Genomic DNA, 27,481 nt, shown 5'->3' with positions numbered 1-27,481 from the left:
CACATTTCAAAGACAGTGATTGATGCACAGATTACATAAAAGATTATCAAGGACCTAGTTCATAAAAGTGCTTTCCAAAGTGTGGGTATGTGAAGATATTGGGGAAAAAAGTGCATTTTGTGCATAGTGAAATTCAGAAAAAAATTGTGGTTGTGCAAATGATGGTGCAACAGTATAGTGTTGTAGTTGGACTGTTGCTCTAGGACAGTGGTTCCCAACCTGTGGTCCGGGGACCCCTGGGGGTCCCCAACCCCCCTCAGGGGGTCCGCGACTGCTTAGAAAATGTAATCATTGTAACAGATTAGGTCCCCAGCTTTCAGTAATTACTGAGTGGGGGGTCCCCGGATTCCAATAATGATTCGGTGGGGGTCTCTGGGTTCCAGTAATGGTAAAGTGGGGGTCCACAGAAGTCAAAAGGTTGGGAACCACTGCTCTAGGCAAACATCTGGTTTAGGGATGGCAGCACTTTTTTTTGTAGGGGACTAGGCCAAACCTACAACAAGTCACAACTGTCGGCCCAACCCCCCCGGCTCACAAGAAGTACCTCACTAAAAAGCCAAATGGTAAAAAGTGATCTGTTGCAACCTTTACACATGGACTCAAGAGTGTGACATCTCAGGGCAGTTGTGGTTAAATGGAGATTACGCTTTTCTCACATGAGCAACAAGTCTCAGTCATACAGAGGCAAAGAAGGAGATGCAGTAAAGTTTTCAACGGGTTTTATTAACAAGAGTGCAACCTACTGTAAATTTCATGGATTGCAATGATTAAGATAATGAAAAAATGCAAGAAACAGAATTGTAAAAACAAGAGTCATGAATATAAAGGCCTCCCACCATCTTGCAGTAACATTAGATGTGAAATAGGCCCTAATATCCTAGCATGATGAACCTAATCTCTAACCTAAAGAGAGCTAGGTATGTTAATCTTAATCTGCCAGTACCATGTCCCTGAAAAGTACCCCCCAACCCTCGTTACCTTAGAATGAGTTCTCAAGATCAGACTCCGTGGGGACACGAAGGCTGGGTAGGCATCAAAGTGACGTGTAGCATAGATGGCGTTGATGGCATCTGGTAGGAATCCCTCTGATAATCTTGCCTGCGTGAGATATACTTCTGCAGATTTTGTAGGACCTCTGACACAGGTATGCTCCCAAACAATAGATAAGAAGGCATGGTTGGGGTGGCAATTATATAAACAATTCACTCCAAAAGTGCATTATGTTCCTGTTACTTATAAGTGGGAAAGAACTTGATGTGAATACCTACGTATATCACTTGTGAATACCTACGTATATCACTTGTCTTTGACTGACTTGAGCAGTGTAAAAACTGCAATGCGACCACTCAAATAAACCCTTTTGACACGTCTAAACTTTACCTTTACATATTAATCAGTCACCCCCTAAGTGGGCCTTATAGCCCACAAGGCAGAGTGCATGCTATTTAAAAGTAGTACATGCAGGAATTTAATGTTAACAGCTCCCTACAGTGACTAGCACCCAAAAGTTATTTTCACTGAAGGAATACTGGTTGGTCCATGCAGAAACACAAAAAGGATTATAAAATATTAATTCTGCTATCCCAGGGTACAAACCAGCAGATTCAACAACTCTTTTTAATATTTATCCAAAGCCTGACTTAATGGTGGAGTTGGATTAAGAAAGAGTAACTTTTAGAAATGTCCCTTTTGTGCCTACAACTCCTAAAGGCTGATTTACATGAGCCTTACAACTGTCCCCCGAGCTGGAGAATGACCTAAATGTGGTGTGAAAACTGCTCCCAGAGCAGAGACAAAGTCCTGGGAGTGAGGAGGTGTTTTTGTTCTTCCGGGAGCATGACCATTTGGGCTATGCACAGAAAATAAACTTAATTCATATGGGACCTCCCTTGTCAGATGAAACCTGGACAGTTCCCTTCTTTTGTTCCCCAGGCAGACAAGCATCATTCCCAGCAGGAGGGGAGCTGCCCCAAGAACTAATTTGGAATGATCATAGAGGTGTGACTACCCATTAAACTGGCCACAGCTCTGGGTGGTCACACAGGCCCTGCACAAAGGGAGAAGGGTTTCACCATTTTGGATTTTAGGATTCTGGGCCACTGTGGGATTGTTTGCAGTAAAGCAGACATACAATGCTGCAAAGGTAGATAGGGTAGATACCATTGGTTAGTGTAGACCAGTAGTCACCCTTATTCATAACTACTGCCAGACATAAATGTGGCATCTCCTGGCACCCGCCTCAAAGTACTTTTTGGACCTGAGGAAGAATGAAAGAGGACTGGTCATGCTGTGTGTAACCCAAGAGGAGCCTAGAAGAACTGGACCTGCGTTCTCTTGTACTCAGTACAAAGAAGTTGACCACAAGGGTCATACGACCGACCTACTGGTTAAGCTACAGGGAGACAAGAAGCTGCAATATGCCTTTTCCTGCAACTGACCAGTTCCAAGTACTCCTTCCCTGGTCCCTGCTACTTACCTCTGCTTCAGAGAGTCCTAAACCCCAAGTACTCTTCCTGAATCCCTGGAACCATTGGCTGTGTCTGGCTGGACTTCTGCTACCACCCATGAACACCTAGGACTTAGAAACATACTTTTAAGACCTCTGGAGGACCAAGACAAACATGCCAAAGTGATCCACCCAAGGTGTGTTTCCACTGGGCTCGTGATTTATGTTTCTCTTGGTCAGAATTTCCCCATAGCAGCAAATCTGATTTGGAGGGACCTCACAGAGAAACTATTCAAAGTTATGAAGTCCTCTTCAGCTACACCCTGCAGCCTTGCCCTGCTGAATGATTCCGAATTCCAAAAAAGTGGTAACATAGAAATCTTGACCGAAAGTGCTGAAAGTATCCGGTCTGCATGAGGAATTTCCTTGCCAGGAAATTTGGATGTCTCCCATTCGTAGCTTTACGATAAAATAAAATGGATTCACTGGGAGCTCATTCAATGACTATGAGATCCCATGGACCCTCATGCTGCATTGCCCTGCTGAAGATTTTGGAGTTCCTTTTTTGAGACAATGGGCCTGATGTAAATTCTGGTGAGGCGGGAGCTCCTTCATCAGTTTAGAATTGAGGGGACCATAGTTTGACGCCAGCAGAAAATACTCTGTCTCCAGCATGGTCAAACTTCTCTGATGGCACGACGAAGTAACAGCCATTGGAGATTTGGCTATACTGCCCAACTAACTCAGATGGGTGGACATATATCCATTTTTATCAATGTCCATCACTGTCAGGAAAAAATGGTGGTTAGGGGCACTAAAAAGTGTTCCATGCCACCCTCACCACAAAAAATAAAATTGTAACTTCGCCTTAAGGCTCTATCATGTTTGAAAGAGCTGTCTGGCAAAGTTACAATGCATTGACAGGAACCACCTTGAAATGTCTGCTGGGTCAACGAACATTTAAAAATTTGGTAGGCTGTACTTCCATCAGGGTGATGGAGTAATTTACTCCATTTTCCTGGCATAGGGCGGGCTGACCACCAAAAATTATATCAGACCCTAAATCCCAAGTTGAAACCTCTGACCAGTTTCACCCTGGTTCTGGTACCTGACCCGCTCTCCATCACAGTTGACCACAAATCACCCCTAGGCCCAAGGCATATCTCTGCTTCCCCTTATTGGATTTTTGTTGTTTGTGTGTTGTGTTATTTTATTTATTAAAATTAACTCTATTTTTTTAACTCAGTTTGGGATTTCTTCTGTGTTGTGTTTTGACTTTATTACTGTTTGGTGCTACATAAATGCTTCACACATTGTCTATGGCATAGTTCAGGCTAATTTAGTGGCTTTGCAAGTTCACCCTAACAATGATTGTGATTATTACTGAAGGTGGGTACTCACTCCCCTTGACTAATAGCCCATTTATTAAAGGCCAAACATTTATGGACAAGCCTTGGAGTCCTATCCTTTGAAATGCATTCAGTGAATCCTGGGGGTTGAAGCCTGGGAGATTGCTGTTGTAACAAGGCCCCCAAATCTTCAAACATGGACCATAAGAATTGATGCACAGTAAGGCAGTACTAAGGAATGAATGATGATCCAGTCTACACAACATGTGCACTGCTTATCTTCCCCATCCCATCATGCAGGTCCTGCTTCGAAGTTATAAACTGCAAGCTATAAATCTCCACACATTCAGACACATAGCTATAAACAAACACACATGCACAAACACACACACATTTTGGTGAGCACAATATTGAACCTGTATATATGTTACTGTGAATGTAACACTAGGAGTTCATGGTAAGCCACAGACTGTATGGTCTATTAGTGCAGCAGTAGGTCAGACAATGGACAGACTCCATATCCTGCCTTTCTGTTCAATTATTTACTTGCATTCACTATATAAAACTTGCATATTGGCTGATACACAGTGGCGTGACAGAAGTCCCTGCTGCCCCCCACAGTGTGGTGGGCCCCAAACTCCAGGAGGCCCCCTCAGCACAGTTCCCTGGCCTGAGAGCTCCTGACGGAGCCTTGAAGGGGGGGGCTTCATGTACCTTGTAGGAGCCCCTCTAGTTTTGTTACGCACTGCCAAAATATTTAGCTAAACTGTTATCTGCATAAAAACTGAAAAACAAACAAGCCCCCTATATATTGGAAAGAAGAAAAATAATACCTAAATGCAATGATAATTAACTGCACAGTGCACTCCCCTCCGCTCGTCACCTGCAATGCCCTGCCCCTTTCACAAGGAAGGGAAAATAAACACAGGCCTTGATTTATACTTTTTTTACGCTGCATTAGCTTAGTTTTTTTATGCAAAAGCTGTGCAAACTCACAAAATACAATTCTAATTCGTAAGTTTGTGCCGCTTTTGCTAAAAAAAAAGATGCTGATGTGGCACAAACAAAGTGTAAATTAGGGCCACAGTTTATTATCCCTTCCTTCTGAAAGGAGTTGCGGTTGCTGCTGGCGTGGGTGCGGCGCTCCGCCGCCCTTATGGAGGAGCCGCTCTTGCTGTTAGAGAAATCTTATTGTTTCTTGAGTTTCCAGTTACAGAGTAAATGAACACACATCTCAGGTTACACCTATGAATAATCCTATGCGCAATAAAAATGAGTTTCATTTGTTTCAGAGTATTTATTAAATTGCTATAATATTCATGATTTCTAATTTTCGGAAACACTGAGTGCAATAAAAAAATGCACTTCTGATGGAGAAACCAGAAACATTCTTAAACTAAAAAGACCTAACATTACTTTGCAGTGATTATCTGACCAAAATGGCTTTCAGGATCTTGTTGTTTTGAAATTGCCTCTTTATATTTTTACCTGAATACAACCATGTTGGACTTTTTCCCTTACGCAGGGTCATCCCCAGTCTTTTTGCCTCCTTCCTCCTGGTTTTTCTGACCTCTCGCTGTTGGCTCTAGGACTCTGAGCACGTTATCACTGCTGACCAGTGCTAAAGTGCAGGTGCTCTCCCATCTAAAGTTGGTATGATTGGCTTATACCTAATTGGCATATTTAATTTACCTATAAGTCCCTTGTACAGTAGTATCTCTATACCCAGGGCCTGTAAATTAAATACTACTAGTGGGCCTGCAGCGCTGATTGCGCCACCCACTGAAGTAGACTTTCAAACATGTCTCAAGCCTGCTAGCGCAGGGCCTGTGTGCGTAGTTTTCTGCCACAGGTACTTGACATTTAAATTTACTTGCCAGGCCCAGAACTCCCCTTTCACTACATGTAAGTCACCCCTAAGGTACACCCTAGTTAACCCTATGGGCAGGGTGCCATGTATGTAGAAAGGCAAGACATGTGCCAGGTTGCGTTGCGTGGCCTGTCCTGGTAGTGACAAACAGCCTAACTTGGTGTCTCACTGCTGTGAGTGCTGCCTCTCATAGGATTGCATTAGAAATGCCCTGCCTTATGTGTAAGGGGTATTGTCTGATTTATGAGGGGTAGCGTAGGCACGTTTGGTATGTTTGTGATGGTGATAATAAATGCTGCTTACTGGTGTGGGTGTATTTTGTATTACTATCACAGAAATGCCACTTCTAGAAAGTGCACATTTATCTGTGCTTATGACTCTGGTGTTTTGCAGCTTGACTCCAATCCACGTCTGGGCAGAGTGACAGTTGGGGCTTTGTGCATACTTTTCAGCCAGCCTGTACACAGGGAGGGTGGAGGTGTCACAGAGGTGCATCTGCATGCTGAATCATCTTCCTGGACTGAGAGAAGGGAGAGGCGGGGCACACCTACATTTGTAAAGGCTGTGCCATTGTCTCACACAATAGGGTCGTTAACCCCCCCACTGATGTTTGGAGCCTGTGGTGAAAGGAGAGGGGGGCACTCCCCGAACCAGTTGTAACTGGCTGGAACCTCCTCTCCCTGCCATTGCAAAACATTGTAAGGACTGAGTAGAAGTACAGGGGAATTTTCCCCACAATTTGGAGACTCTTGAAACACCTTGGAACTGGACACAGAAATGCTGGAAGGACTCACCAGGGACCGCCATGGACTGCTGCTGCTGTGCTGACCTGTGACCTGCTTGGTCACTGTAAAGGACTTGCCACTTGCTGCATCCTCTATTGTGCTGGCCTGTTGCTAGGCCCCTTCACCTGTGGGCCTTTTCCTGGAACTTTACTCCCCCGGGGCAGAGTGCTATGGCCCTTGACCCCTGCATTCATCTACAGTGCGAGGAGTGCTCCTTCATTTACTTTATAGCGCCTGGAGGGCGCTTTGCTAAAATAGTGCTGTGCACAAGAGGAGCGCTTCCTCTTGTATCCGTTTGAAAGCGCTCTGCTAACGAAGATCACCGCCACGACCCGGGTTTCCCTTTTGGTGCCAGTGCTCTTGACAGAGCGTGTCCTGGTGCCCAAGATCACCGCCGCAACCCAGGGAAGCTGTGTGAATGAAGCGCGAGGGAACGTGCTTACTAGTGCCCTTGGGGCAGGAAGAAAATCTTCTGTTGGTAAACACAGAGCAAATGTGCTCCTATGTGTGCCCCTGGGGCGAGGTCCGCTCTTTAGAGCTCCCCGGGGCACCAGAAGGCCCTGCCTTGGGCCGGAGTGTCATCTGCAAGACGGGAGGAGAGGAGGACACCTCTCCCTTACCTATTGAAGCCTCAGAAGGCTTCGGTTGTACTGCAGGCTGGCAGCAGCCTCATCGGAGGCTTGCCCACACCCCAGATCCTGCAGGGCCCCTGCGAGGGCCAGCCTTCACAATAGAGGTCTCCACCCTACAGCGGAGAGCCAGAACAGGCCCGGGGGAGACCCTCGGAAATCACGGGCTCCTCCTCCCCATTATTACAAGGCCATTGCACCCCCCTCACGAGGGCCGGTTGAGGCCCGGGGGGCCCTAGTAATCACGGGTCCCTAGAGGGGCCTGCACACAAAAGAGAGGAGGTGCGTGCAGCCCTCCTCGGGTCTAAAAGATGAGAGAGGTCCCCATTTTGCACCTTCTTCGCTTGTTGGGCACTGGAGGTGCCTTTATCATCAACCAGGTATTCCTAAGTGACAATATATATAGCAAAAGTTCTTTCTAGACTTTGCTAATTAATATATATTGATATTTTATGATGTTTTTGTGTGCATATGCAAATGTTCCTTTTATAGACATGCTTGCTAATATGTTTTTCTAACTTGCCATACATTTTCTAATGTTCCTACTATGGGCATTTTATGATATTCTTATGACAAGTGCTTTGATGTAATAACGTGTTTTCCTGACTACTGTTTATGTTGCAGAATACTGAGTAACCTGTGTGTAATGTGTGACTACTGCTGGTTTGCAGAGTAACTAATGTCTAATGTTCTGACAACTGCTAAGGTAGCAGGATAGTACTGATATGTGATGTTTTGTCTAATGATTGCATTGTGTACAATACAGTATATTTTTATATAATCTGGTGTTGTTTTTCCTTTGTGGTGGGGATATTGCGTCACATGTGTTGTGTGTGTTGTGCAAACGCTTTACACATTGCCTCTGGGATAGGCCTGACTGCTTGTGCCAAGCTACCAAGGGGGTGAGCAGGGGTTATCTTGGATGTGTAACTCCCTTGCCCTGACTAGAGTGGGTAGGTTCTGCCTGGCTGAGGTGCACACCGTAGCCAACCAGAAACCCAATTTCTAACAAACCATATGCCATTTATACTTACAAAGTAAACCTGGCCATTTCACCGGATTAAAATTAGCAACATATAAAAGAGGCATGGCTGCACTTGATATAAGACACCAGTTGTTTAAGCACTGCATTATTGCATAAGTAGTCTTTTGTATCAATTTATCTTGTTTAATTTTGGTACTGTTTTCAGTTTCAGATATCTCTTTCCACAGTGACATACTGGTTTACTTTGAATTATTGTTGACTTTCCTTTATGCATTGGTGTATGAAGAATTTTGGGTGGAGACATTGAAGATATTTCATATATATCTAGAGTGGCAATTTTTCCAATACATGTCTGAGATCTATGTAGTTCACCATGCAATTCTAGCACAGGAATGTAGGATGTGGCATGAAATTTTGACCAGAGGGCATAGTTGGCAGGGTGAGATGTGCATTCAGCCTCAATCAAAGCAATAACTGGTTCTGCCATTAAAATAAGCCCCATTCTGAGTAGATCTGAAATATTGAAGAGCAATAGTATTGGGATATTAGCACTTACAGGTGAGGGTATAACAGCCCTTTACAAGATTTGACATGAGAAATGGGACATAACATGAAAGAATGTTTGAACGTGGTGAACTGAATGCAGGTTTAGAATGTTGAGTTTGTGGTTACACACAGATGAATAAGGATCTATAATATACATCTCTGTGTGTGGCTTAGTTGTTTCCAGGTACCACGGCTGGGGAAGACACTACAACTGAAGACGAGAATGCGGATGTATAACCTGAAACTCAATAGTGCTGTCCTGGAGAGTTTGCCAAACTGCTTGTGTGTGCCACATGTTCCTCTGTCAAAATCCAAAGTCAATATTTGGCATATGGGGAGTCAAAGACCAGCTCCAGTGAAGCATTTGAAGATAAAGAAAGCTTCACTGAGAAGCCTACACATCGCTGGCCAAAACCTGTTGGCAAGGCCATAAGGAGAGGTACCACTCTACTATACAACATAAAGCTACACAGTGTACGGAGTAATAACACTAAATGCAGCTGCAAACAGACACAGAAAGGAAGTGATGAAACTACCATAGTCAAATGTGAGTAGGATACATAAAGGCACTAGCCTACAGAACAATTAATAATAAAGCAAACTGGTGTTACGTTTATCAGAGCCTCGAGGAGAAGAGCACTACGACATCAGCAGGTGAGGAGACCCAAGAAGAAGCTTACTCAGCTGTCCAATACCTGAAGGGGCACACCACCAAAGCTGCCAGAAGGCAGTTCAGCACAGCTTCAGAAGTCTCCAGAAAAGTAAAGGGTTGCAATGGAGACCAAGAAAGAGGTCCCAGTTCCACAGGCTGTCCAAGATGACCCAGAGACAAGCACATCACAGGGCCTTAGAGATAACATGGAAGAAGCGGGTCCTAGAGGACAGCAGACAGTATCAGAGAAAACTCAATTTTTTAGTGTCAGCCAATCCCATGAACGGATACAATGCTGCTGCCTTTCTGAAACCACCATCACCACCATTCAACTCCACCAAAAAGCAGAATATTGGCGATAGATGGACTGCCTGGATAGACATTTGATGATTTCATAGATGTGCTAGAAGAAACATAACAGGAAGATTATCAGATACATCAAGAATCTTGCTAGCTAAGGTGTAAAATAAGTCATAAATAAAAAGCATGAGCTGATGAACTACTGTCAAATTAAAGAAACCTGCGATTGCAAGTTTAATCTAATACCAAATGTGGATTACAAAAGGTACATTTTCATCAAGAATGACAGAGATGGTGAAACTATAGACACATTTCTTGAGAGACTGGATATGCTCATCAAACACTGTAAGTTTAATGAACTTAGGGCCAGATGTATCAAGCTCTCGGTTTGCATTTCTTAAATAGTGAAATTTTAAGAAATCGCTATTTGAGAAATGCAAAATGGGATGTATGAAAATTGCAAGTTGTTAAAAGCGATTTCTTAAAATTCACTAATGCTATGTGCGACTTACAAATACAGAATCGCAAAAAATAGTGAATCGGTATTTGCAAATCGCAAATTGCGAATATGGCGACCTGGAACAGCCTGATGACATCACAACCAGGAAGTGAGTCAGCCCATGCTGTTTCCAGAAGTCCCACACACAGGAGCAGGCAGAGAGACCCAGCCAAACACCAAGGAGGCAGCCTTGAGAGCCAGTCAGTACCAAACAGGATTATGGCTACTGATGGGAATGTAAAGGAGAAAGGAGACAGGAAGCGCAAGCTCAAATTCAGTGAGCAGGAATTGGAGGTGCTCACCGAGGAGGTGGTCAGGAACCATGACAAACTCTTTGGGAAAAACTCACTACAGGTACCTGAAAGTGAGAAGAGGAAACTGTGGTCAGACATCCAGACCAAAACATGCGCAGTGTGTGTTGTGCAGCACTCCGTTGAGGTGATACGCAAGCGATGGTACAGTTTGCATTCATGTGCCAAAGAGAGGGTAGCCAGCAGGCTAAAGGAGGCAAGGAGCACCGGAGGAGGACCACCCACCCAGACACTGTCCACACCAATGGAAGACATGGTGGAGTCCACACCTCTTCCTGAAGCTGTCAGTGGTGTCTCTGACATTGATACCTCAGGCACACCCAGCACCAGCAAAGGTAAGGGCAGTAATGATGTTTCTCCTCATATGTGCATGTACAAATGCCTCTTAGAAAATATCTATTGGCACTATGCAGTGTGATAAGTAGTCCATGCCACATCTTACATACAACACAACAATGCCTTATGGGAGTGGTAGTCCACACCCCTAAAGTGCAAATACCACATAAATACCAAGATAGTGTTAAACCTAATATAGAAACAACACAAAAGACTCTCAGTGATACTATGCCACTGTACATTTAATACTATTATGCAACTAACTGAGTACTATTAAAAAATGATATGCTGCACATTCTTGTTGCAGATGTTCCGGGCCCTGACATAGCAGAAGGTGGAAAAGTGGGGGATAGCGAAACTCAGCCACAATCCGACTCAAACACCAGTGAGTCCGTCATACATGCACCAACTAGACGCAGGGCAAGAGTGCTACCTCTCCCTGAGTATAACCTGGACTCTGATGAAATTCCGGATGAAGAACCCACACCACCCCCACAGGCTAGAAACCCTGACAGACTGCAGTTCCTGCCCCAGTGTCAGTCTACTCCCCTCAGGAGGCGTCGCAAAGCAGGCAGAGAGTGCACAGAGGAAGGTGAGGGCCCATCACTCTTTGGCCGCCTTGAGGCTTCCATGCTGAAAAGTGCAGCACCTGCAATGTAAACACATGAGGTCAAAGCACAGGCAGTTGGAGTCAATCGATCATAACATGGACGCAATGCACAGGCAGCTTGAGTCTCACAATGAAAACATGGGATCAATGCACAAGCAGTTGGATGCACTCAATGAAACATGGGATCAATGCACAAGCAGTTTGAGTCTCTCAATGACAACAAGGGATCAATGCACAAGCAGTTCGAGTCTCTTAATGAAAACATGTGCATGCTGCATGAGGGACAGCAAACAGCAGCAGAAAATGCAAAGGAGATGACAAACGCCATTAGGGAACTCTGCACTGTGATGCAGCAGGAGCATGTCAGCCATCGTAGGTGCCATCACCAATTGATAGGCAGGTTGGATGGGTTCTGCAGATCTGTCAATCGACTCACTACCACAACTGCCTTGGTATCATGATGTGCTGTGGGCATACAAGTGGAGATGGCACATTGCAGTCGGAACGCTGCACAAGGATTGGTGCAAATTACTGATGTTTTGGAGAAAATGCAGACAGCATGAGTGCTGCATACAGCGAACTTGGTGTTGGGTATAGGGAGGAGCTCTCTAGCCTCAGCAGTCTCACAACCCCTGTGATGGATCCTAGGCATCGCAGTACCAGACACAGTACTGTCTTTGAACTCGCTACAAGAGGTGCCACTGAACCACTGAGCACTCAAGTGGAGTGCGTGGATGTAGGAAGTAATGTTGAGGGGCATAGGGCACTTGCATAACATGTAGCAAAGCAGTTATACTATGATGCTAATAGTGTGACACTGTTACTCGCACCTGTTTGTGTATGGTGCATAGCTATGTCTGAATTACACATATATTGCCTGAAGTCAAGGCAATAAAGTTGCTACCTACAGCAATACATAAAATAGATGTGGTATTGTTGTTACTTACATCAGAAATAGTTGCACGTGATCTCAGCACGTCTTTGTCTGCCCTCTTCTGCACTGCTTCTGTCTGCTGGGTAAAGGGGTGGCAAGGGGAGGAAAGGGATCATCATCCTCATCTGAGTCTGGCTCGGTGGGCTCCACATGCATGCCCCTCATTGTTGCAATGTTGTGCAACATAGCACCAGTAGCCACGATTTTGCATGTTGTTTCAGGGCTGTGTTGTAGTGCACGGCCACTCGTGTAGGCATCTAAAGCAGCTCTTCAGCAGGCCAGAGGTCCTCTCAACAACGCTGTGGGTTGTCCTGTGAGCTGTATTATACCTCCTTTCGGCTGGCATTGCAGCATGCAGATAGGGAGTCATTATGAATGATCGCACGGCATAGGCACTGTCTCTTAGAATGACAGGAGAGTAAAATGTGCAATTGTTATCCGTGACATCACATATTCATCAAGTCGACATTGTCAACTATGACATTACCAAGTAGATATCCTTCGCCAAACTCCCCAGCAAGTAGGCTTGTGTATATCCCACTGTGCTGAAAGATGTAGGAGTCATGTGGGTATCTGTCCACAAGATCCATTAGAATGTTGGAGGCATTGCTAATAACTTGTATGTTCATGGAATGTGTACTTTTACGATTCCGATAAACATACTCTGTGGCCAAGGGTGGACAGAGAGCTACATGTGTCCCATCGATGGGACCTATTACATGTGGGAATTGGGCAATCTGGTAGAAATTGAATTTTGTCTGTAGTAATTCCTGTGGGGTGTTGGGGAATCTTATGTGCTGTTGAATTTTGCTCAGCATGGCATTTAGAAATGCATTGAAAAATCATGAGAGAGCACTCTGTGAGACCCCTCCAGCTGCTGCTATGACCCCTTGATAGCTCCCTGAGGCTAATAGGTGCAGGGAGCATAATACCTGCACATGGGTCGGTATGCTATTGGTCCTAGGTGTGTTTTGCTGCAGTAGGGGTTGTAGATCAGCTATCAGGTCAAGTATCATGGCTGAGCTTAACCTGTACTTACCATATATCTCCTCCTCTGTCTGGTCAAAAAGGGTAATGAGCACTCTAAAAATGCGCTCCTGTCTCCTCCTCCCTCTCCTCAAACCTGCCAGGATCTTCATCCTCCTCGCCATCACATAGAGTGCAGCCATTGTGGAAAACAGACTGAGTCATTCCGGGCCTCTTTAAATAGGTTGCACCTGTTTACCACCTGATTTCACTTTGTGGTAAATTGCACATGCAAACGGCTATTTTGTGAATATTCGCTATTTGAGGTTTGTTGATGCATTGCATTGCAAAATGGAATTTGCAAATCGCATTCTGGGATCTGCAAAATCATAACGCAATTTGTGGGTCGCATTTTGTGATTCGCAAATTCAGCACGCAATTTGCGAAACGCAGAATGTGACCCGCAAATTCATGTCGCAATTTGCGATGCGCAGAATGCGACCCGCAAATTAATGTCGCATTTTAGTGATTCCTTATATTTGCGCTGCGAATGCCTTTCATACATCGAGAAAGGCGATTTTGCATTCGCAAACGGTGGAGTTTACCAATTCGCACAGTTTGCGAATGCAAAATCCTTTGATACATCTGGCCCTTGGTGATGAGGAAGCAATATGTCTCTGAGTTATTGATGGATGCTTGCCAGATTCATTCAGATGAAGAATGGTAAGAAAAACTCTTAGTCTGGAGAGAGTTCTTATGGCTGCCAGAGCTGAAGAGCATGCTGATCGACAAGCTGCTAACATGGAGGCCAGAAGTGGCCAAAATGAGTCAGTCGTGAACAGGAAAATCAGGCAGAAGCACAAAGATGAAGTACACAAGGTGATATCTCAATGGAAAAAGAAGTTGTGTTTCAGGTGTGGATTGTCGTATCCACACAAAGGTAAATGTCCCACCACTGGACGGATTTGAAAAGGCTCCGGGTTTTCAAGGAGAAGGAAAAAGTAAGTGCATCACAAAGAAAAGACAAAATGGCCATCCAAATATTTCAGAAGCAACGTTCAATGCACGCCCACAAGGCCAAACGACAACACGAGCTGAGACAAGTCGACACCAAACAAAGTCGATCATCATCTAAATCATCATCAAAAACTTCTTCAGTATCAATATCAATTGAAAGTAAATATGATTGTGTTAATGTTGATGTTTACTTCAGAAAAATGTGTGCATGTTAGACTGGCTGCCTGTGAATAAAAATACCAGTCAAAGAAAAGTATGTGAAAAAGAACCAGTCATTCAAACGTTGTTCAAAAATTACACTGGAAGTAAACGGTTGTTCAATACCTTTCATTATTGAAAGTAGTGGCATGGATAAACATTATGCCTGAAGAGAAACATAATTAATTATCTTTATTACCGTGAATGACCCCATCAAAAACTAAAATATACAGTTCGGCTGCATCAATGTAATTGAAAAGAAAAGGTTCATTCATAGCAACGATGAAACACAGGAAGAAAAAGGTGCAAGCGCCAATTCATGTGCTTCAAGGTACGACGTCAAGTGTCTATTTACTCAGTTTCAGCACAGCTCAGTGAACTACAACATCAATGCTCATCACAAAATAGAAAGTCAGTTCCCTTCTTTATTTCATAGGTTAGGGTAGGAAAACTTAAAGCTATGAAAGTACAATTGCATATTAATGAGGATATCCGTCCTGTTGCACAAAGACACAGAAGAATTACATTGCATTTACAGGAAGCTGTTGAAAAGGAACTCAAGTCACTACTTTAGCATGATATCATTGAGCGTTCTACTAGTCCAATGCCATTGAGTTCTCCCATAGTGGTAGTATCCAAGAAGGACAGTGAAGGAGTAATACACACTCATGTGGATATGCATCAAGTGAACAGGTCAATTGAAAGAGAACGACATCGAGGTCCGCATATTGCTGACATAATACCACAATTGAATGGTGAGAAAGTCTTCTCTCACCTTGATTAAAATAAAGGATATCATCAGTTGGAACTTGAGGAGAATTGCTGGTACGTTACCACCTTTGCTACACATGTTGGTGTATTTTGATAAAAAAGGCTGAGTTTTGGGGTATCACCAACTCCAGAGATTTTTCAAGATGTTAGTCAGATACCCAATTGCTTGAAGACATATTGTGGCATATGCAAGCTAAAGTTTGTCCCAAACTGAACATGCTTATTCGCAACCTGAAAAAGAAAGTTTAGCAGTGGTGTAGGCTTGTGAGCATTTTGATGTGTTCTTATACGGAAAGCATTTTATGCTTGTGACAGATCACCAAACATTATTGATCTTCTTTGGCAAACCAAAGGGTAAGATTCCTTCTTGTATTGAATGTTGGGATCTATGGTTAAAAGAGTACGATTACACAATTGTGCATCATCCAGGGAAAGATCAAAACCCTGCAGACTACTTCTCCAGAGTGCCTATACAGTGTCAGGGTACCCCTTCCAAGACAGCTGAAGCTTACATAAACTTCGTTGTGAAATCAAACATATAAGCTGCCATATCGTTGGAGCAAATTATTACTGCCACGAGTCAAGATACTGATATGTTACAACTGAAAAGACACTAACAAACATCAGTCTTGGAGCCAGCACACAACCTCTTGCCAGTGACAGTGAATACCAGATGTTTAAGAATGTCAAAGACGAATTGTCTGTGACTCACGAAGACATTATCCTAAGAGTTCTGAGAATTGCTATTCCGGAGAGCTTGCGACAACAGATAATTGAAGTGGCTCATGAAGAACATTGTGGGATGGTTGCCTTAAAACGGGATCTCCAAGACCTAGTTTGGTTTCCTCATCTTGGTAAAAGAGTTAAAAGAGAGTTGAGGGCCTGTCATCTATGCAACTGCCTGTCACCAAAAACTGTTTTGAATTCTACCCTACGAGCTTGCAGTTCAATTCCTCACTGTAGGAGGTTGTCTCTGTATATACTATCTCAAAGTGAGAGATAGTGTGCACAGAGTCCAAGGGTTCCCCTTAGAGGTTGATAGTGGCAAAATTAGATAATACTAATGCTCTATTTTGTGGTAGTGTGGTCGAGCAGTAGGCTTATCAGAGAGTAGTGTTAAGCATTTGTTGTGCACACACAGGCAATAAATGAGGAACACACACTCAAAGACTTAACTCCAGGCCAATAGGTTTTTATATAGAAAAATATATTTTCTTAATTTATTTTTAGAACCACAAAATTCGATTCAAATTTGAGGTAAGTACATAAAATGCAAGGTACTTCACGCAGGTAAGTATAGAACTTTGATTTAAAACAGTAGTACACACAGTTTTGGTTAAAATGGCAATAAGCTATTTTAAAATTGGACTCTGCAAAAATCAACAGTTCCTGGGGGAGGTAAGTTTCGGTTAGTTTCTCAGGTAAGTAAAGCACTTACACAGCCAGTCTCCTGGGCATAGGCAGCCCACCGTTAGGGGTTCAAGGCAACCCCAAAGCCACAGCACCAGCAACACAGAGCCAGTCAGGTGCAGAGGTCAAAGGAGGGCCAAAACACATAGGCGCCAATGGAGAACAGGGGTGCTCTGGTTCCAGTCTGCTACCAGGTAAGTACCTGCGTCCTCGGGGAGCAGACCAGGGGGGCTTTGTAGAGGACTGGGGGGACACACAAGCACACAAAACACGTCCTCGGCGGCACAGGGGCGGCATGGTGCAGTGCGCAAGTAGGCATCGGGGTTTGTTTAGAAAACAATAGAGAGAACCGGGGGTTACTCTGGCGATGCAGGCAGGGCACGGGGGCTTCTCGGCTAGGATGAGGGCCACCTGCTGGTCACTCCTGCAGTGGTAGGTGGTTTCCTCTCAGTCCGTGGGGCAGCGGGTAGAGTGCTTGGTCCAGGCATCGGGTTCCTTTGTTACCAGGCAGTCGCGGTCAGGGTGAGCCTCTGGATCCTCTATGCAGGCGTTACTGTGGGGGTGCAGGGAGGTCGACTCAGGATGTCCACGTCATTGGAGTCACCTGGGAGTCCTCTATGCGGTGTTGGTTGTCCTGAACTCGAGACGGGGGCGTCAGGTGCAGAGTGCGAAGACTCACGCTTCTGGCAGGAAGTGAGAGTCTCAGTAAAGTTGCTTCTTTGTTGCAATTCTTTTGCTGTTTCTGGACAGAGCCGCTGTCCTCAGGAGGTTCTTGGTCCTTTAGGGGCAGGTCAGTCCTCTGAGGTGGTTGGTCCCGCTGGATGCGTCACTGTGCAGGTTCTTTGAGTCTGGAGACAGGCTGGTAGGGCTGGGGCCAAGTCAGTTGTCGTCTCCATTGTCTCAGTGGGGCTTTCAGGTCAGGAGTCCTTCTTGTTTTAGGTTGCAGGAATCTGATTTCCTGGGTTCAGGGTCGCCCCTAAATACTGAATTTAGAGGTGTGTTTAGGTCTGGGGGGCAGTAGCCAATGGCTACTGCCCTGGAGGATGGCTACACCCTCTTAGTGCCTCCTCCCTGTGGGGAAGGGGGGCACATCCCTAATCCTATTGGTAGGAATCCTCCAAAACAAGATGGAGGATTTCCTAAGGCAAGGGTCACCTCAGCTCAGGACTCAGGGGCTTTCCTCACTGGTGGGTGACTCCTCCTTGTTTTTCTCATATCTCCTCTGGACTTGCACCAAAAGTGGGGGCTGTGTCCAGAGGGGCGGGCATCTCCACTAGCTGCGATGCCCTGGGGGGCTGTAACAATAGGCATGCGCCTTTGAAGCTCACCGCCAGGTGTTACAGTTCCTGCAGGGGGAGGTGAGAAGCACCTCCACCCAGTGCAGGCGTTGTTCCTGGCCACAGAGTGACAAGGGCACTCACCCCAGGTGGCCAGAAAATCATCTGGTTGTGGCAGGCTGGCAGGAACTGGTTAGCCTAACACTAGGAGTCAGACTGGCATGCAGGGGGCATCTCTAAGATGCCTTCTGTGTGTATTTTTCAATAAATCCCACACTGGCATCAGTGTGCATTTATTGTGCTGAGAAGTTTGATACCAAACTTCCCAGATTTCAGTGTAGCTATTATGCAACTGTGGAGTTCATAACTGACAGACTCCCAGATCATATACTCTTTATGGCTACCCTGCACTTACAATGTCTAAGGTTTGGCTTAGACACTGTAGGGGCATAGTGGTCATGCACCTATGCCCTCACCTGTGGTATAGTGCACCTTGCCTTTGGTCTGTAAGGTCGGCTAGAGGGGTGACTTACCTAGGTCATAGGCAGTGGGATGAGGGGAGTGCAATGCCGACTTAGTCATTTTCTCCCCACCAGCACACACAAGCTGTGAGGCAGTGTGCATGTGCTGAGTGAGGGGTCTCCAGGGTGGCATAATACAATCTGCAGCTCTTAGAGACCTTCCTTGGACACAAGGCCCTTGGTACCAGGGTACCAGTTACAAGGGACTTATCTGTGTGCCAGGGCTGTGCCAATTGTGGGAACAAAGGTACAGTTTGGGGAAAGAACACTGGTGCTGGGGCCTGGTTAGCAGGGTCCCAGCACACTTTCAATCATAACTGGCATCAACAAAAGGCAAAAGGTTAGGGGGTAACCATGCCAAGAGGGGCATTTTCCTACACTCACTTGTTCTCAGCTGAAAGCCCTGCAACTTTGATGTTCTGGAGAACAATGTTGACCAAGTTATCTCAATGGATCAATGCAAGAGCAAATACAGAGGAAGAAACATGTACCAAAGACTTGGATCATAAAAAGAAAATGAACACCTATGCAGACAAGTGAGGACACGCAAAAAACGTTGTTTTCATGAGAGGGAATCTAGTGTTTGTCCATCATCCAAGAAAACATAAGTCTGATGTTCCATTGGATGCTGAGCCATTTCATGTCTTAACAAGCAAAGGACACATTGTGACTGCCCAACATCCTGGGAAATCCATCACACAAGATGACTTGCATTTCAAACATGTGGCTCTCCACTCGTCAGAAACTAATGTCAAGGTAGAGATTGGTTCGGAAAGGAAAATTGAATGATCCAGACTACTATTGCTCCTGCATTGCTAACATAGTTCATGGACACTCCTATTGCCAGTTCATGGACACTCCTATTGCCGGATCTCAGTTTCCGAAGTCACAATCGGGGCAAGTAATCAGAGCACCACGAAGACTCATAGAAGAGCTATGATTATATATGAATTTGTACAAAATTGTTTTTTTTCCTTTAACAGAGGAGGAGATGTAGTATCATGTGAGTTATGCATGATGGGACCCTCTTGGCTCCTGAAGGACTCCATAGTGTTGGAACATTGTGAAGTGAATGAGTTTGCAGTTACACGCAGATGAATAAAGACGTGTAATATACAGCTCTGTGTGTGGAATAGTAATTGGTGGGTACAAAGGCTGGGGAAGTTTCTATAGGAACCACTGTACTGTTGAACACTTATAATTCCTGATGTTTCCCTGATGGGATTTACCAGTCATATCAGGAATTATGTGCTGCTCGTCATTAGTGCCTATGACAGTAACAGTAGAGAGAGCAGTGCTGATGCAAGCTGGCAATCACAGTAAACATTTTGAAATGTTGAAAGAGATCAAGCATCAATGTGTTTTCAAAAAGGCAGGTAAAGCAGTAGTTCACAAGCAAAGCAGGTGCCAGTTTAGGCAGAAAACAGCTAGAAGTCCAATTACACAGATTGCTTTACCTGGGAGTGATCAACACCATAAAACTTTATAGTTATTACTTTCCATCCTTATGGTCAAGGAACTGGAATGTGCCTTACACATGTGTGGACCGCATTAAGAATGTATGATAAGAAGAGGCATTCCAGTCCTAATAATATTGGCATATAATTCAACAATTGGAGCACCAAGTGGTTTATCACACCTGAATTATTTCATCAGTATTATCAGCTTGACCTACATGACACTAGTGAAAATAAGAGAAGATATGAAGAGACCACAATATCAAACACTTAGACTAATGGCACAAGGGGAATGGAGTACTGTACCTCGGACGTAAATAGTTAATAGGAAATAAATGTAATTAGTAGTCAGTATCTTGAATTGTCAACAGATTGATATCATAATTATGTCAACAGTGAGATATTGGGCTTTTGGGGCTTTGAGAAATCAAGGATCATTTTATTAGGGATGGTCAGTGCCTCCTCCCATCTCAAGTGGACCCAAATAAACAAACATATTGATAGAAACTATAAGACACTTACTTAACTCCTAATCAAATCAGTTATGTCCCAGTCAGGAGCTTGTTAAGAATTTGCTGAAAAGGAAATAGATAGGTTGTTTTTGGAGATCTGCAAATTAAGTTAGAGTCTGATTTCTAAAGGTCGGTAGGGGTGGTGGTAGAGCCAATGTCTGAGTGAAGATGTGGAACCCACTAGTGTTCTTCCCCCATCAACAGTGTAGAACATGATCAAGACTGTGCTCAGCACTGATGGTGAGTCTGAAAGGAGAGGGGTGAGATATTAAAGAATGCACTCAAGAGAAGATGTTGGATTGTAATTACACAGCTTGTCTTGTCAGATGGAGATTCTCTCAGACTTTCTGCAGTCTCTTCCAAGTTATTCCATATATATATATATATATATATATATATATATATATATATATATATATATATATGTTTTTTTTTTCAAACCCCAGAAAAGAGCTGAAGCCTGATTCATGGAGACCAAGAGCTTTATTCCAAGTGGCAAAGTTTCATTTCTCTCAGTGGCAGCAAGTTGTTTCCTTTCCTGATGCGTTTCGGCTATTATGGCCTTGTTCACAGGTGAGCCAGATGGAAATGCAAATAAATCTCAGCTCAGCTTGTGACTCATGTATAAAATCATTCAAGTTCGACAATGCATCTGTAGTGTAAGGCCATTCTTCAAATCATAAATGTTTAAATAAATCACGCTGAAATAGCCATATACTAATGTTGTCCAGAAGCATGTTGAATATCATCAATACAAAAGTCACATGCAAAGTGCCTCCTTGTTTAAAACAACAAGTAATAACTTTACACTTGTTAATTTGGCTCCACCCCCGGTTTTCAAGGGTGTTTGTCTACACTTTTGAGTAGGTTTGCACTTGGAAATGGTGAAAAGTCAAAAGTATTAAATTTTTTCCAAAGTGTAAGAGTAAATGTACATGTATAGTTTTACACATATGTGAATTTACCTTTGCAAATAGATCCCTGAGTGTTGGCACTGAGAGAAGGGGAGCAAGTCAAATGCTTGTGGAGCCATTCTGGTACTGGCATGGACGATGCCTGTGATGAAATGACAAAGAATGCCATCTTTTGTGGGTTTAGAATGAGGTGTTGCGTTGTCATCCCTGAGTCTTTGTTATTCAGTATTGATCTAGATTGGGATACATCAGCAGAAGAAGACATTTTTCATGTGCAGCTGAGTTTCATCAGCATATTGGTGATAAAGATGCAGGAATCTATAAAGATATCACCAGCGGATCAATGTAAAGATTAAATGAGGCAGATTCAATGAGACATAGGCCCTCATTATGTACTTGGCAGTCGAGACCGCCATGCCGGTGAAGGCGGAAATTTCCGCCACCAGCATGGCAGACTCGACTGCCACATAATGTACACAGTGAGGACTGCCACAGATGGCCTTCCACCACTGCCAGGCTACCGCCGACAGGCAGCCTGACGATGGCGGAATTCTTCATCTGACAGGGCAGCGCTCCGGATAAAGAACACTTGTTCCACCCAGACATTCCATGGCGGGTTCACCTGCCAGGGAAAGGCTGTTGGAAGGGGTGCTCTGGGGCCCCCCTGGGGGCCCCTGAACTGCCCATGCACTTGGCATAGGCAGTGCAGGGTCCCCCGTGTACAGCCCTGTCATGCAGGTCACTGCCCGATTTATGGGCAGAGATCTGCGCGATGGGTGCTACTGCACCCACCACACAGCGGCATTGACGGTCCCCAATGTCCGGCTGATGGAAACACTGTTTCCGTCTGCCGATCCAGCGGAATGTTAATTATTCGGCCGGGGGGGTCTCAAGGGGCTGGCGGTCTGTGATAAGGCCGATTCCCGCTGTGTTCATTATGACCCCCATACTCTGTAGTTTTGTAGTAGTCCTTTAAAGACAGTTACTGGGTTAGACAATGTGTGATTTTCTTTTAATCCATTTTATACAATTGACAAAGTATGAGTTTAACCAATCCAAGACTTTCCTTTCAAAGCCTTCTTTTAAGTTCTGCAATAAGAATGTTGTGCTTAGCAGTACTGTAAGGAAATGCCTCCTTGGCATGGTTGCCCCCTGACTTTTTGCCTTTGCTGATGCTATGTTTACAATTGAAAGTGTGCTGAGGCCTGCTAACCAGGCCCCAGCACCAGTGTTCTTTCCCTAACCTGTACTTTTGTATCCACAATTGGCAGACCCTGGCATCCAGATAAGTCCCTTGTAACTGGTACTTCTAGTACCAAGGGCCCTGATGCCAAGGAAGGTCTCTAAGGGCTGCAGCATGTCTTATGCCACCCTGGAGACCTCTCACTCAGCACAGACACACTGCTTGCAGCTTGTGTGTGCTAGTGAGGACAAAACGAGTAAGTCGACATGGCACTCCCCTCAGGGTGCCATGCCAGCCTCTCACTGCCTATGCAGTATAGGTAAGACACCCCTCTAGCAGGCCTTACAGCCCTAAGGCAGGGTGCACTATACCATAGGTGAGGGTACCAGTGCATGAGCATGGTACCCCTACAGTGTCTAAACAAAACCTTAGACATTGTAAGTGCAGGGTAGCCATAAGAGTATATGGTCTGGGAGTCTGTCAAACACGAACTCCACAGCACCATAATGGCTACACTGAAAACTTGGGAAGTTTGGTATCGAACTTCTCAGCACAATAAATGCACACTGATGCCAGTGTACATTTTATTGTAAAATACACCACAGAGGGCACCTTAGAGGTGCCCCCTGAAACTTAACCGACTGTCTGTGTAGGCTGACTAGTTCCAGCAGCCTGCCACACTAGAGACATGTTGCTGGCCCCATGGGGAGAGTGCCTTTGTCACTCTGAGGCCAGTAACAAAGCATGTACTGGGTGGAGATGCTAACACCTCCCCCAGGCAGGAGCTGTAACACCTGGCGGTGAGCCTCAAAGGCTCACCCCTTTGTCACAGCCCAGCAGGGCACTCCAGCTTAGTGGAGTTGCCCGCCCCCTCCGGCCACGGCCCCCACTTTTGGCGGCAAGGCTGGAGGGAACAAAGAAAGCAACAAGGAGGAGTCACTGGCCAGTCAGGACAGCCCCTAAGGTGTCCTGAGCTGAGGTGACTCTGACTTTTAGAAATCCTCCATCTTGCAGATGGAGGATTCCCCCAATAGGGTTAGGATTGTGACCCCCTCCCCTTGGGAGGAGGCACAAAGAGGGTGTACCCACCCTCAGGGCTAGTAGCCATTGGCTACTAACCCCCCAGACCTAAACACGCCCTTAAATTTAGTATTTAAGGGCTACCCTGAACCCTAGAAAATTAGATTCCTGCAACTACAAGAAGAAGGACTGCCTAGCTGAAAACCCCTGCAGAGGAAGACCAGAAGACGACTACTGCCTTGGCTCCAGAAACTCACCGGCCTGTCTCCTGCCTTCCAAAGATCCTGCTCCAGCGACGCCTTCCAAAGGGACCAGCGACCTCGACATCCTCTGAGGACTGCCCCTGCTTCGAAAAGACAAGAAACTCCCGAGGACAGCGGACCTGCTCCAAGAAAGGCTGCAACTTTGTTTCCAGCAGCCTTGAAAGAACCCTGCAAGCTCCCCGCAAGAAGCGTGAGACTTGCAACACTGCACCCGGCGACCCCGACTCGGCTGGTGGAGATCCAACACCTCAGGAGGGACCCCAGGACTACTCTGATACTGTGAGTACCAAAACCTGTCCCCCCTGAGCCCCCACAGCGCCGCCTGCAGAGGGAATCCCGAGGCTTCCCCTGACCGCGACTCTTTGAATCCAAAGTCCCGACGCCTGGGAGAGACCCTGCACCCGCAGCCCCCAGGACCTGAAGGACCGGACTTTCACTGGAGAAGTGACCCCCAGGAGTCCCTCTCCCTTGCCCAAGTGGAGGTTTCTCCGAGGAACCCCCCCCTTGCCTGCCTGCAGCGCTGAAGAGATCCCGAGATCTCTCATAGACTAACATTGCGAACCCGACGCCTGTTTCAACACTGCACCCGGCCGCCCCCGCGCCACTGAGGGTGAAATTTCTGTGTGGGCTTGTGTCCCCCCCGGTGCCCTACAAAACCCCCCTGGTCTGCCCTCCGAAGACGCGGGTACTTACCTGCAAGCAGACCGGAACCGGGGCACCCCCTTCTCTCCATTCTAGCCTATGTGTTTTGGGCACCACTTTGAACTCTGCACCTGACCGGCCCTGAGCTGCTGGTGTGGTGACTTTGGGGTTGCTCTGAACCCCCAACGGTGGGCTACCTTGGACCAAGAACTGAACCCTGTAAGTGTCTTACTTACCTGGTAAACCTAACAAAAACTTACCTCCCCTAGGAACTGTGAAAATTGCACTGTGTCCACTTTTAAAACAGCTATTTGTCAATAACTTGAAAAGTATACATGCAATTTTTATGATTTAAAGTTCCTAAAGTACTTACCTGCAATACCTTTCGAATGAGATATTACATGTAGAATTTGAACCTGTGGTTCTTAAAATAAACTAAGAAAAGATATTTTTCTATACAAAACCTATTGGCTGGATTTGTCTCTGAGTGTGTGTACCTCATTTATTGTCTATGTGTATGTACAACAAATGCTTAACACTACTCCTTGGATAAGCCTACTGCTCGACCACACTACCACAAAATAGAGCATTAGTATTATCTCTTTTTACCACTATTTTACCTCTAAGGGGAACCCTTGGACTCTGTGCATGCTATTCCTTACTTTGAAATAGCACATACAGAGCCAACTTCCTACAAGTACTGTTCCTGATTCGTGGGCTTTGTAGCATCTTTCAAAGTCTCAATGAATTTGATCTGTTTTTAGCTGACTCCATTTGAGCTTTACAAAACATTGATTTAGCTTCAAAGGCACATTTTTTGTAAGTTCTTCTGGCACTACAGCTGTGTTCTACATTATTCTTGGTGGGTATATGGTGCCAGGAGTGCTCAATAAATTGGAGAAGATTTTTTTCTTCATGGAGTACTTTTGCATATCATGAGTAGTATCTTTTTGGGGGGGTGGCTGGCAACAGAGTAAGTCACGTGGCTTGGAGCTGCGTGGCCTCTGGCCCAAATCACAGTATCCTGATAGCAATTGGCCTGCTTCTGCCAGCCTGGAATGAATGTGAGGGCTCCGCTACCTCTCACTACCGCCAGTTGAAAGCTGCATCCATCACCAGAAGCCAGGATCGCGGTCCTGTTGGGACCTGACACAGGAGTGTGAGATAAGGCCTAGATGAGGTTGTGGTCACAAAGGACTAGGTTGCAACCCCTCTGCTATTGCAGCGGTGTGGGGGATAGAGAAGAAGGGAGACCCGGCCACAAGACATCAATGAGTGGCACTCAAACCACACAAAGCATACCCCGATGATCCCCCACTAGACACCCCTAACTGAGTCGGTGTAATGCAGCCGATCGGCAGGGGGAGAGATGCTGCAGACAATAGTGCTGCTGCTGGTGCTCTTCCCCGTTTATAAACCCTGCACAGTGCTTCCACCTACAGTAGCCCACAACAATACCTAAAACCATGCTCCTCTAAACTGACTTCCATCCCTTGGGACGATACTCACCCATCTGGATCAACAGATGACACAGCCGGGACTGACACCTGTGATGACACTGTGACAAACCCCAGTGATGATGGCCCAAGGCAAAGCTATTCATTATCACCTCCACAGGGGTCCTTGCACATATAACCACAAAACTATCTGCACCAGCCAATACCAGCCAACCCGGGGTAGACAGAGACTCGTCCAAATAACCCCATTGGAGGCGGCATCCAGGAAACATGGCATGCACAAAGCAAGACTGAAATACAGCCGTGGCAAAAGGGGAGCAACCAAAGGTGCGGATGAAGGACCCTCATTGCACTGCAGGGGGCTTATTGGAAGTTACACTGGTGGCACAGTCCCAAAGGTTCGATGAGATCATGACAGCAGTGATGAATGTCTAGACCACACTGGGCTGAAAAATAGATGCCTTAAGAATCGACATGGGTATCCTCTGCGATGACCACAAGAAACTGAAAGACCAAGTCACAGACAAAGAAACAGTGCTAGCAACTCTAGAACCGTCAGTCACGCAGACCGCAGCTCTCATCAAGGTACTGCAAAACGAAGTGTACTACCTCAGACAGTGAGTGGATGATCAGGAGGGATGCTCCAGGTGCAATATTGTGAGGATAGTGGGGCTCCCAGAAAAGGTTGAAGAACCTAGCATGGAGCTGTACTTAGAGGACTGGTTCTCTACAACAATCTTACAAGGTAAACACTTGACCTTCTTCTCTGTGGAACAAATCCACAGGGTCCCTGGGTGACCCCTTTTCCGGTGCCCCTCCCCACCCAGTGGTCGCCTTGCTGTTCAACTACAAAGGCGGAAACCATACTTTGCAGGAAACTCAGGAGAGAGGCCCCTGGAAGGTGGATAATGCTCAGGTCAACATCTTCCCTGACTACATCATGGAAGTACAGCACAAGCGATCCTCCTTTCTTCCAGTTAAGAGATGCTTGTGTGAACACAGCATCAAAAAAGTACTACAATTCCTGGCCACACTTAGAATCATACATAATGACAAAACTACCTTCTGCATCGCTCCAGAGGAGACCTGCGATTGGATTGAAAAAAACGGCGTAGCTAATAGCTATTAAACCATATGAACAGGCAGATACCCCTGTTAGTTGGCAAGAACAAAAATGACACAGGCCCCGAAAAGTGCAGACACGACTGGGTCAAACAGCAATGGAGAGAGCACAGCAGGGGTGAGTTGGAAATAAGAGCATTGAAACCCTCCCACACAGGATTGGCACTAATCAGATCTGAAGATGACATGCCAGACATCCTTCACACTTTGGTGGATGCATTGTTTGGGGGAGGCCTGGCCGTTACTCCCCAAATGGCAGAGGAGGTTCTGTGAAAGCATGACTGCACCTCTTTACATACTTAGAGCTGATTTGTGATTGCAGGATGCAACAGGTGTTGATGTAGGGGTAATGGCCTTCAATGGATACACTAGGCTGGGGGCAGCATGGCCCTACGACAAGAAGACTGGATCCACTTGCCGCACGTCACCCCCAAACACCAATGGTCCTATCACTGTAGATAGTCAAAAATGTTGTTTTCTCCTGTTGTAGTATATTAGT

The sequence above is a fragment of the Pleurodeles waltl genome, chromosome 4_2 (genome assembly GCF_031143425.1).
Source record: "Pleurodeles waltl isolate 20211129_DDA chromosome 4_2, aPleWal1.hap1.20221129, whole genome shotgun sequence".
NCBI lineage: Eukaryota > Metazoa > Chordata > Amphibia > Caudata > Salamandridae > Pleurodeles > Pleurodeles waltl.
This window is presented reverse-complemented; position numbering follows the sequence as displayed.